Source organism: Oncorhynchus nerka, linkage group LG27, assembly GCF_034236695.1.
Source record: "Oncorhynchus nerka isolate Pitt River linkage group LG27, Oner_Uvic_2.0, whole genome shotgun sequence".
NCBI lineage: Eukaryota > Metazoa > Chordata > Actinopteri > Salmoniformes > Salmonidae > Oncorhynchus > Oncorhynchus nerka.
Genome location: NC_088422.1, coordinates 20,631,921 through 20,644,700, shown reverse-complemented (window position 1 = coordinate 20,644,700; position 12,780 = coordinate 20,631,921). Strand labels below are relative to the sequence as shown.

Here is a 12,780-nt window from a genome sequence, read left to right as displayed (position 1 = left end):
AAACTACCTAGAAAGGAAACAGCCCTATAAACATACAAAACCCCTAGACCAGACAAAACACATAAATCCCCCATGTCACACCCTGACCTAACCAAAATAATAAAGAAAACAAAGTTAACTAAGGCCAGGGCGTGACAGTACCCCCCCCCCCCCCAAAGGTGTGGACTCCTGGCCGCACACCTAAATCCATAGGGGGTCTGGGTGGGCGTCTGTCCACGGTGGCGGCTCTGGCGCGGGACGTGGACCCCACTCCACCATAGTCTTTGTCCGCTTTAGTCTCTTCCTAGGAACGGCGACCCTCGCCACCGACCTAGGATTGGCAACCCTACTAAAGGGCCCCACTCCACTAAACAAACTCCTCCGGACTGAGGGGCAGCTCCGGACTGAGAGGTAGCTCAGGACTGAGGGATAGCTGAGGCTGGTTGACGGCTCTGGCAGCTTCTGGCTGACTGACGGCTCTGGCAGCTCCTGGCTGACTGACGGCTCTGGCAGATCCTGGCTGAATAGCGGCTCTGGCAGATCCTGGCTGAATGGCGGCTCTGGCAGATCCTGGCTGAATGGCGGCTCTGGCAGATCCTGGCTGAATGGCGGCTCTGGCTGATCCTGGCTGAATGGCGGCTCTGGCTGATCCTGGCTGAATGGCGGCTCTGGAGAATCCTGGCTGACTGGTGGCTCTGGCGGATCCTGGCTGACTGGCGGCTCCTTGCAGACTGGCGGCTCCTTGCAGACTGGCGGCTCTGGCGGCTCAGGACAGGCGGGAGACTCTGGCGGCTCAGGACAGGCGGGAGACTCTGGCGTCTCAGGACAGGCGGGAGACTGTTTTCTCTTAACATAGCTCATGCATCTACATCTTACGATCGTAACCTATGGAATATTACTTCAGGACATGGTGCTGGTATCTCTATAATACCTCAGGATCTTATTCGGGAAACACTTTCATCAGGACTTGTCCTGGTATCTCTAACACGCATGACCTGTTCCTAGAACAGGATTTTTTAGAAGTCAACTTTCACCATTTCGAGGTGTTGTGTTTAAGAAAATTAGTCTCACCCTTAACTCCTATGTTCGGAATGGCGTACAGTGGTTCCTCCTTTAAAAGTTGTGTAATACTGTGCCACACCTTGCGGGCTACCGCAGCATTCTGTGGCACTTTATTTCATTGTCAGCCATTTTTTCTGTTAATTCAAGTTAGTGCTTGTTTGACCACCAGAGAGCATCTTTGAGAATCATTTGATAGTCAATTAATAAATCAAATGTATTTATAAAGCCCTTCTTACATCAGCTGATGTCACAAAGTGATGTACAGAAACCCAGCCTAAAACCCCAAACAGCAAGCAATGTAGATGTAGAAGCATGGTGGCTAGGAAAAACTCCCTAGAAAGGCCGGAACCTAGAGTGTCACGTTCTTTCAAAATCGAACCCAGAAGCAGACCAGGACAAGGAGAGTAAGAAGGTGAGTATTTATTTACAAGTGAATGGGTAGATATATCCAGGTGGCGTAGCGGGCAGCGGTGGTGAGTTGATGGGAGTAAATAGGTGGATCCAATGGGGTAGCGGAATCCTCCGACGACCAGGCGGGAATGGGGTAAATGATCCGGGTGAGTAACTGAAGACAGAACAAACGGAGGTAAGTTTAAGGCAAGCAATACGTAAAAAACCAACAAAACAAATTCTATCCGACTTGAGGCTGATACTATGGCACAACATACTGTTCATGGCTAACGATCCGGCAGGGAATGGATGTCAGGTCCGGGCTTATGAAGAGGAGAGATGATGATCAGGACCAGGTGTGCAGATAGCTGATGGGATACAGGTGCGGGTCATCAGAACTCCCAACTGGCTACATTGCCCGGCAACCAGACAGGGTGCGTTCCAGGACGCAGGAAAAAACACTCCAGGCAGAACACAGGCAAAAAACAGACTCAGGAAACGGGATTCGTGACATAGAGAGGAACCAGGCTATGAGATGTGGCCAGTCCTCTTCTGGCTGTACCGGGTGGAGATTATAACAGAACATGGCCAAGATGTTCAAATGTTCATAGATAAAAATAAAAAACTCTGGGTTTCCGTTAGGATGGAACAGAAAATTATTCTACAATGTAGAAAATAGTAAAAATATAGAAAAGTCCTGGAATGAGTAGGTGCGTCCAAACTTTTGACTGTTACTTGCTTAATTAATTTGATTAATATTATGGTGTTCTATTCCATGAAAAATGAAAAACCCTCTGGGTAAATTCAGACTGTTTCGCTCTTGGAGCGCACACTGGACGTTCGGGCAGAAGAGTAGGGTTGATTTGAGCGTTCTGGCCTTGCAACGGCAGTCAAGCAACCAAGCTAACGTTAGCTGGCTTGCTAGCTACTTTCAGACACAAATGAGACCACTCTGACCATTTTACTCGCTAGCCAGAGCAAATTTATGAAAGCACCCGAATGTCCATTGAGAACACACAACAACTATACCATTTACCTAAGCTAAGAATGATGGGAATAATCAAGTCAATAAACATTGGGTAGTTAGATAGCCTATAGTTAATATACTGTCAAGGGTGATGTATAACTACTAATGTTAGGTGGAGAGCATAATGCTGTAATGATATGCTATGTGGTTCGTAAGGACAGCGTAGCTAACAAATTGTCAGCCAGCATAACGTGTAAGGTAACTTATTTGAAAAGTCATTACTTTATTACATTGAGTAGCAAGCTACCGCGAGGATGCGCTCTATCGACTCTGCAGCTTGAGCATTCTTTTTGTGCACAGTCGATAGCACACTGCACTTCAGGCAAGAAGGTTGAGGGTTCAAAACCTGCTCCCTGCTTGTTTCATTTGAAGTCGTGCACAATTATCAGTTTGTTATTTGGTTTATATTTCCCATTCATTGTCAGTTAGAGACACAGTAGTGCATTGGGACCCAAAAGTATAATCAGTACTCTAGCTCCCCCTTGGTCGTTAGGGCAAATCTGGTCTGTGATAGGACGGAGGGTTTTCACACCTAGCACGGCTATTAGACTATTCTTTAGTAAAGGTTGAATAGTCTATTGTTCAGCTATTAGCCCCCCCCTTCCCAACTTTATTTTCAATCAAAAATAACTGTTCTGTAAGCAAAAATGAGGCTTCAAAGTAAAAACATTTTTTGCAATCAAATATTTTGAAATAGAGCGCAAAACTTTATGCATTTTATTCCCCCAAAATATTTTGAGAACAAAAAATATATTTGAAAACAAAACTCCAATTTAATTTCGCTATCAACCACCCTCCATTTTGGCCATTTTTTTGAGTGTCATTTTGATTACAACCAATACTGTTCAGCCTTTCTTTCCGACACAAAGGAAGTCATAGCGGAAACCTACAAAGGACTGTGTGATGATGGCATCTCAGGTAAAGCAGCACTGGGTGTTCTTCCGTCCAACTTCTACATAGCTAGTAGTTAGCTCCTACGATTCAGTGTCGGTTCATAACATTCTTCTATATTACATACATACATACATACCGTAGAATGATAAATCATGCAATTATTATTCTTAAGCTAACCCAAAACATTTAGCTACGAACGCCTGTTCTCGCCATTTTCATTTGAATTCATATAACTTTCTTTCATGGCAACTCATAAGTAGGCCATGTCCTATTTGTTTCATAGTCAATATACAATCATATTTCATGACAGTGTAACGGTTAGCTTTTTTTTACAGAAGGATGAAAGAACACAATATCTCTGTCAGGGAATACTATTCTGATGTGTCAGATGAAGAGTTAGACCAGAAAGTCAGGGACATTAAGGCAAGAATGTCACATGTGGGCTTTAGAATGGTCAAAGGAAGTCTCCAATCAATGGGCCATCGTGTACTATGATGAAGAGTTAGGGAGTCTCTGCAGCATGTAGATGGTGCATGTATCATTGCCAGAATGATCCAGCTTCGTAGCATTGCTTGGCAAAAATACTCTGTTCCTGCTCCCACTTGTATGCATATTGCATATTTCCCATCACCTAATGAACAACCACAATACTAGTCTGGTGTTAAGCTTTCTGTGCTTGTATTGACGTATCCTGAAAATGACATCTGCTGCTTTAAATTGGACGGTCATTTCTCAGTTATTGTTTTCATATATTTTCTTTACTTTCAGAGTGCGATCAAGGGGTCGAAAATGTAGATATTGCCAGATGTATGTTCACTGTCCGAGGAACAGGCCATGGAAGATGTATTGCTGGCAAAAGTGTCCATAACCAGAGGTAATTCAACTGTTCTGTGTTCTTTTTCTCTCTTCCTCTCTGCCTGTCTTGTTGTACATGGAACCTGTCTCACATGCATTCATTTAAAAACCCTTAATATGTCATCTGCTAATTTTAAGATTTACACCACATAAACACTATCAAGCCCATGTTGCTGCCAGATTTATCTTTTGAGAATGACAGTTTCAGCAGGTAGAGGACCTGCTTTATCAGGAGGATATTCTGGAATCTGGAAACACTGACAATGGGGTCATTGTTCCTGACATCCCATGCCCCCTGTCTACTGAGAATCTTGCTGTGCTGCAACGTCAAGTGAACCCTACAGTACCACTGACATCTTTTGGTCAGGACATATACGTGCATGCTCTTCGATTAGTAATGAGTCTCCATCTTTTTTAGGTGCTGTCCTCCTACACTATGTAGGGTATTGTTTTATCCCCAGTGCAACTCTTGATAATTGCAAACATTTGTATTTTTTGGAGGAGGGTGAAAGGATAGCAGGCCCAGCTGTCAAAGTGAGAGACTAGGCTATTCTAGAGAGAGCAGGTACTTTTGTGTAGTCTAGTTCTTGTGAGGTTTTCTGTCCTCGGATACAGAGAGCTGTGAAAGCCTGTCTGCAGAGAGCTGTGAAAGCCTGTCTGCAGATGAAGAGATCCCAATGAGGAGCAGCTGTTCTCAGTCCTGGTCCTGGGGACTCAAAGGGGTACACATTTTAGTTTTTGCCGATTCATTTTTGTATATAGCTGATTCAAATGATCAAGTCATAATCAAGCTTCAAGTGATATTTTTATATTAATCTGTGACGCTATCCTTGATATGATCCTGCTATTGTCACATGCATCTATCTATCCAATGTTATCACTATTTGTTATAAGGGATATTATACTTATATTATTAAAGAGATGCTTTACATTGAAATACAGATAGAGATGTAGTAGTCCCAGAGTTAATGATCCAAGGTCAGTTTTGCATTTCACCTCCTGATGATTATGATGACTGACCGTGTTAGAATAAAAAAAAAAAAGCTTAATCATGCTCTCTCTCTATCCATCTGTCTCTCGTCTGCAGGTATGTTTTGATGTGAGAGAGGAAGCCAGTCCCGTCAATGCCACCTCACCCGCTCTTAAGATAACCTTCGGGCCGACTGGGAGCCCAAGGCTGGTTAGGAGACACCGCAAGAGACACTATGTAATTGTGATGAACTGAGAGAATATTAGGGTAGCACTGTGATTCATTAATCATATGCTGTCTTCCCTGCTCCTCTGTTTGACCTCTTTTGTTTCCTGTCTTCTACACCTCTCTCCCCACCTCCTCTTTCTTCCCCTTTGTTTATAATACACACCATATGTGCATTGAAGTATAGCTTGAACTTGTATTTAGAATATTACAATTATTATATTTATAATGCATGTATTATGTATTTATAACACCTAGATAATGAACTTTCACTAAAGCTATTCACATTCTATACTGGTTGAAATTAGGTATCTCATTGGAATACTACACCTATCCTGTGTTATCAGATTAATGCAGATGAAGGGAGTTAGATATGAATAGGTGTATTTCTGTATATATGAATTACAAATCAGCCTTTACTTAAATCACGTTTATTCTCTATTGCATAGCTACAATGGGTAATCATTGATGCCCCAGGTGCAGGAGTGGTAAACACTGTTGAAGTGTATAATTGTAGTACATACATGCAGACACAGCATCATTTAATGAATGGAGTTTGATACACCTGGTATTGGATATGACTGAAAAATAATGTCTCACAGAGATTCATACCCGAACTGCACCTTTAATTGCCAAGGAAGAGTACATGATCAGTGAATATATTCAATGTACAGGCTACAATGTTGGAATCTCATGCGTGGTAATAACTACAGTACATGTATATAGGACTTGCATCCTTGGCACATTAAAGTTATTATATTCAACACAATCCATAGGCTTCATTAATGCCATTCAGACTTGAAGTTGATGCAACAACTATGATAGCTGAGGTTCATAGATTGGTATTCATAGATTGGTATTTAGGGTCCATACACAGATCGGCTACATACTGTAGCTAGCTACACATCCATAGGCATACAGTTATTCTTATCCTCCACTACACAATAAGCAAGTAATGGTGACTAACCTCATTCCGTACAAATTTGAGCAACCACGACATTCAAACGAGGCTGCAATGAAAACTAATGGGACTGCAGCAACTGTGTTGACATCAAAATCTGGGATGTGAACTACGTTTCTATTCATGCGTTGATTGACATGGTAATGGATCAATAGTATTGGAGTGAAAGTTTAAAAAACGGACCACTCCGACGCGGTACTTTAAATTGCGTCGTGTCATGAATGCGGCGTGGTTAGTTCGATACATCTTTAATAGACGAAAAAACGTGAAAAAACACGAACAATACAAAACAACAAACGGAACGTGAAAACCTATACAGCCTATCTGGTGACAACTAACAATCACCCACGAAATACTCAAAGAATATGGCTGCCTAAATATGGTTCCCAATCAGAGACAACGATAATCACCTGACTCTGATTGAGAACCGCCTCAGGCAGCCATAGACTATGCTAGACACCCCACAAAACCCCAAGACAAAAACGCACCACAAAAACCCATGTCACACCCTGGCCTGACCAAATAAATGAAGACAAACATACTATACTTCGACCAGGGCGTGACAATGACGTAACGTACAGCACACGTAAACCAACTAATTCTGTGTCTTACAGCCTCTCTCCACCAGGTGTAGCGCTTATCTCACCGCTTAAAAATAAGAAAGGGACAGGGTAAGGGGGATAACATTACCTAGTCATTTTTTGCGTCATAACTGCAAGCCATCATGACTCTCAAAAGCCGCTGTTAACTTCTGAAGATAACTTTAGCGCCGCCCTAAAAACCCAATTCAAATTCGACACAAACCTACAAATAGGTATGGAATAACAAGTTATATAAACTCTTCACAGTGTTTATTTTCATTTTAGAGGTGATAAGGTGATAAGTTGGACAGGTGAAAAAAGATGTTTCCCCTTTCACTATCACGCAGTAGGTTTCACTTCCCCACCTGCCATTTTTAAAAAGACCAGACGGAGCTCATTGCCTTCTTGAATCATGCAGAGATGGGCATCATGAAGGTCTCATCATTGGTTTGTTAAAGAGGGGAGAAATTGTGCTTTACAATGGTATTGATATTACAGTTGATCTGGAAGTATTACGTTTTTTGGGCGCTAAAATAAGGTCAATTGCACGGACCAGTGCGATGTACAAAAGTGAGTTAGTTACCGTTAAATAGTTAGCTAGCTATGTTACTTCCGCTGCATTGCACGGCAAGGCAAGCTTACACATTTGTACATTCAATTTGCAGTAAATGCTTTAGCTAGCTGGATTCTTTCCACTGTGTCTCATGATGACAGCCTGGTTTGCGGGTTTTCTCAGGAGTCCCTAAAACATTAAACAACACGAATTAGAATGTCATACTCATGTCATAACACCAGCTAACTAGCTGGCTAATGTTAGCTAGTTAGCTAACTTGCTAAATAGCGATTTTTGTAAATTAACTTTATGACAAAAAATATGCACAATCGTTTGTCTCTACATTAACTAAAATATTCCTCTCAATTGTACATTTTTTGCTTGACTCGTTATGATGTTACAATTACTTAAATTTGCTTCCCCCGTAATGTTATGTTAGCCTTCTTTGCTGAAGAAAGTCACCAGGGACGGGTAGCTCGCGTCAAATTCGTCATTGAAACCACTCTATATGATTGGTCATATAAAAACCTTGGAACCCAAATGCATAATGAGTGCTGTAACTCCCCCTTGTGGTGGTCTGGAGCAATGACGCCATGATGATGGGTACCTCTAAGTCCCGCGGTATAAGTTCGCAACTTTTAAAGGAGGAACCACTGTATCCACTCACTGACGCTCCCTGCCAGTCGGAGGCAGGTCCCTTTCTGCTGCGCTTAATCTGAATGTGGTTACCCTGAGCCGCGTCTTCTGTAGCCCCTGTGCGCAGTTAACCTCGGTCTCCTCAGGAAAGATCAGTAAGCGGAGTTAGCGTCCCATCCTCGTCGCCAATTGTTGTGGTAATTCTAACCAAAAGGAAGAGAGGTTGCAGATTCTTTCAAACAACACATTATTATAATAACTGTAAAACTTGAGCAGTTAACTATGCATTCAACAGTTGGGCAGTTAAGGCCCAACGAACAGTGTCGGTTCTCAGCATTTATAGAGAAGTACACTCTTTTTGTATACGTGCCAGTCAGCAGATAGTGTGTAAAAGGCAATTAGTTGTCTGTGCAGATTTAAGATAGCATGAGGTTGATAGCCAAAGGGCTCAACCGTCTAACTGTATCCACAACAGAAAACACTATCATGTGCTCCTTTCTGCAAGTTTCCATACATGTGACTTCCTGTAGATAGTAAACCCACGGGATGTCACATGCTGCGGTCGCACCCAAATGGCTCTTAGCTGTAAGCCCAGTCTTATGACTAAGCCACACAAGAAAGCCTGTAATTATTTTGCCACTATTGGCATATTTATTGCCTTACCTCCTTACTTAATTAGCACACACTGTATACAGATTTTTCTATTGTGTTATTGACTGTACGTTTGTTTATCCCATGTGTAACTCTGTGTTGTTGTTTTTGTCGCACTGCTTTGCTTTATCTTGGCTAGGTTGCAGTTGTGAATGAGAACTTGTTCTCAACTGGCCTACCTGGTGAAATAAAAAAATATTAACATATAGCAATGGACAATTCTCTAGGTAAAAAGAGCATAGTATGTCTAATTAAACAGTATAGTATGTAATGAATATTACATTTCCACCACACCTCAAAGCAGGTGTTTGGAGGATATATTGGCATGGTTTGCCGGCCAATATAATAACAACACCCGTGCAAATATATCCTCCAAATATTGGCTTGGAGAATATATTTATTATATCTTAAAATGTAATACCACCCAGTTCTGAACCAACTACACTGCTCAAAAAAATAAAGGGAGCACTAAAATAACACATCCTAGATCTGAATGAATGAAATATTCTTATTAAATACTTTTTTCTTTAGATAGTTGAATGTGCTGACAAAAAAATCAAACAAAAATTATCAATGGAAATCAAATTTATCAACCCATGGAGGTCTGGATTTGGAGTTACACTCAAAATTAAAGTGGAAAACCACACTACAGGCTGATCCAACTTTGATGTAATGTCCTTAAAACAAGTCAAAATGAGGCTCAGTAGTGTGTGTGGCCTCCACGTGCCTGTATGACCTCCCTACAATGCCTGGGCATGCTCCTGATGAGGTGGCGGATGGTCTCCTGAGGGATCTCCTCCCAGACCTGGACTAAAGCATCCGCCAACTCCTGGACAGTCTGGTGGATGTTGGTGGATGGAGCGAGACATGATGTCCCAGATGTGCTCAATTGGATTCAGGTCTGGGGAACGGGCGGGCCAGTCCATAGCATCAATGCCTTCCTCTTGCAGGAACTGCTGACACACTCCAGCCATATGAGATTTAGCATTGTCTTGCATTAGGAGGAACCCAGGGCCAACCGCACCAGCATATGATCTCACAAGGGGTCTGAGGATCTCATCTCGGTACCTAATGGCAGTCAGGCTACCTCTGTCGAGCACATGGAGGGCTGTGCGGCCCCCAAAGAAATGCCACCGCCAAACCGGTCATGCTGGAGGATGTTGCAGGCAGCAGAACGTTCTCCACGGCGTCCCCAGACTCTGTCACGTCTGTCACATGTGCTCAGTGTGAACCTGCTTTCATCTGTGAAGAGCACAGGGCGCCAGTGGCGAATTTGCCAATCTTGGTGTTCTCTGGCAAATGCCAAACGTCCTGCACGGTGTTGGGATGTAAGCACAACTCCCACCTGTGGACGTTGGGCCCTCATACCACCCTCATGGAGTCTGTTTCTGACCATTTGAGCAGACACATGCACATTTGTGGCCTGCTGGAGGTCATTTTACAGGGCTCTGGCAGTGCTCCTCCTGCTCCTCCTTGCACAAAGGCGGAGGTAGCGGTCCTGCTGTTGGGTTGTTGCCCTCCTACGGCCTCCTCCACGTCTCCTGATGTACTGGCCTGTCTCCTGGTAGCGCCTCCATGCTCTGGACACTATGCTGACAGACACAGCAAACCTTCTTGCCACAGCTCGCATTGATGTTCCATCCTGGATGAGCTGCACTGCCTGAGCCACTTGTGTGGGTTGTAGACTCCGTCTACCACTAGAGTGAAAGCACCGCCAGCATTCAAAAGTGACCAAAACATCAGCCAGGAAGCATAGGAACTGAGAAGTGGTCTGTGGTCACCACCTGCAGAACCACTCCTTTATTGGGGGTGTCTTGCTAATTGCCTATAATTTCCACCTGTTGTCTATTCCATTTGCACAACAGCATGTGAAATTTATTGTCAATCAGTGTTGCTTCCTAAGTGGACAGTCTGATTTCACAGAAGTGTGATTGACTTGGAGTTACATTGTGTTGTTTAAGTGTTCCCTTTATTTTTTGGAGCAGTGTAGCATAAACACATTTTTTTTACAGACATCGATCCAGTCACTGCATGGACAGCAGAGGGATCTAGAGATCTAGATACAGGTTTAACGAACATCAAAGAGTAACTGACCTGTCTGTCCAGCTCCCTCCCGGCTTCGACTGCCTTGCTGAGGTAGAATCGCAGCTTGTCCGCAATCTTATCGCTAAGTTTCTTCATGATGTTGAGCGTGCGCTAGCACAGCGCCTGGCCCATGGGGTCAAAGAACACAAAACCAGGTCTGCCTGCTCCCCTGGAAAGACACGTAAAGATAAGAGGCAGCCCAAGGTAGAGTGATTTTCTAAAAGATGAAGAGTTATTCCAAAAGGCATCCTCTTTGTTACCCCCCCCCCCACCCACCCACCCACAGACCCACCCACCAACATACCAGAATGATTACACAAGGTGATGCAGTCCTACCTATGTGATGTGATCAGGGTGTGTGTGTTTGTGCATGCGTGCGCGCGTGCATTTACTGTATGTGAAGCCACACCAGAGAAGGGGGCGAGTCATGGAATCATACCAAATGAGGTGATAGCGCAGTTGACATCAAAGGGAGGCCTGTCCCGGTTCAACAGGCCCGGGATGTCCGCGAACGTCACCATGTTGAACTTCTTCTGTTTGAGGGTGGAGATCTCAGCAGACAGGTAGTCCGTAACATCGACAACACACGCCAACTGGGTCAGCTGGCCCCAATTCGCTCCCTCCCCTCCCCCTTGGACCTAACCCTTTAACGTTAGCAGATCTGTAGTATATGGATAGGTATAAGCAGTGTAGTGGTGGAGCTTCCACCATATTGCTTCCACCTTACATATCTGCAAACATTAGCGGGTTAGAGTCCAAGACGAAGGGGTGAATTGGGATTGGCTGTGTGCATACATACAGAACTGGATTCTGGACTAAAGTGTGGCCCTTCTGGAGAACGTGTAGGTGATAAATAAGAAGTGGAGTCCCGCTGAAGGCTGTCAGCTCCAATGTCTGTTTTATTTGTTACCCATAAAGCCGCAGTGCGGTCAATACTTGGAAACTCGAGGATGTGGCCCTAGTCTGCGAGAATGCAAGAACTGTCCAAACAAAACCGTTAAACTAAATGATTTTGCATACTCCTGCAGTAACAATTATGATTAATCGTTTGTAAACTACTTCAATAACCCTCTGTTTTGATCCAGTGCTAGTAGTACACATTGTTTGACCCACTCCTCAGGCAAAAACATGTCCTCATCGATCAACCCTCAATTTGACTCTGGGATCCCCATTAGTTGACGGCATAACGTCAGCTAATCTTCCTGGGGTCCAACACAGAACTAAAAAGACATTACAAACAATTGCAATTGTCATTAAGACATTATAAACATTTAACAATTAAACATTACATACAATTAAAATACCTGACAGGTAATACATTATACATTCAGTAGATGCTCTCTGGTCTCTCTGTCCAGTAATACGGTCGATCACATTAGATGTACTTTTATTGTTTTCTTGAAGGTGGATTTACTTTTGGCCTGAAAAATGTGAGTTAGTAAAGAATTCCATTCAGTGATTGCTCTGTATAAAACTGTAGATTTGTCCTTGACCTGAGGGGTATCAGGGGCCCTGAATTAGATTGAATCATGTCTTAACATCCCCATCTGCAGAGTTCTGTAGTCATAGTTACCCACAACAGCTCTTCAACTGGCAGCTTTACGGCGGGGAGGGAGACATAAAGCTAGCCAGTGAAGAACGACTGTGAAGCAACGCACAGCGGGGGTAACATGACTCCACATACACACACACATATGCATACACATTAAATGTAGCTATGACAGACCCTCCCCATCCAGGCAAACCCCTTCCCTCAGTATCAGAACAGGATGGATGAATGTTGAGAGACACATATCTACCCTCCTCCTCCCCCATTGGGTTGTCACAGCCTTGTGCTGCTGGTGCACATCAGCATTCCCAACATTCTCCTGCATCAACATGCCTGCTCTTTGCTCGCTCTTCTAATGCATC

At 43.5% G+C, this 12,780-nt stretch overlaps 1 long non-coding RNA gene across 1 annotated transcript; it reads right to left on the bottom strand.

The window, feature by feature from the left end:
* Positions 1-5,841: 5,841 nt before the first annotated feature.
* LOC115110983 (uncharacterized) lies at positions 5,842-12,454 on the bottom strand. Its single transcript, XR_003860719.2, has 4 exons — positions 11,309-12,454; positions 10,879-11,038; positions 8,227-8,336; positions 5,842-7,686 (listed from the first exon to the last, which is right to left on the bottom strand). It is a non-coding gene; the product is annotated as an uncharacterized LOC115110983 (long non-coding RNA).
* Positions 12,455-12,780: the final 326 nt, after the last annotated feature.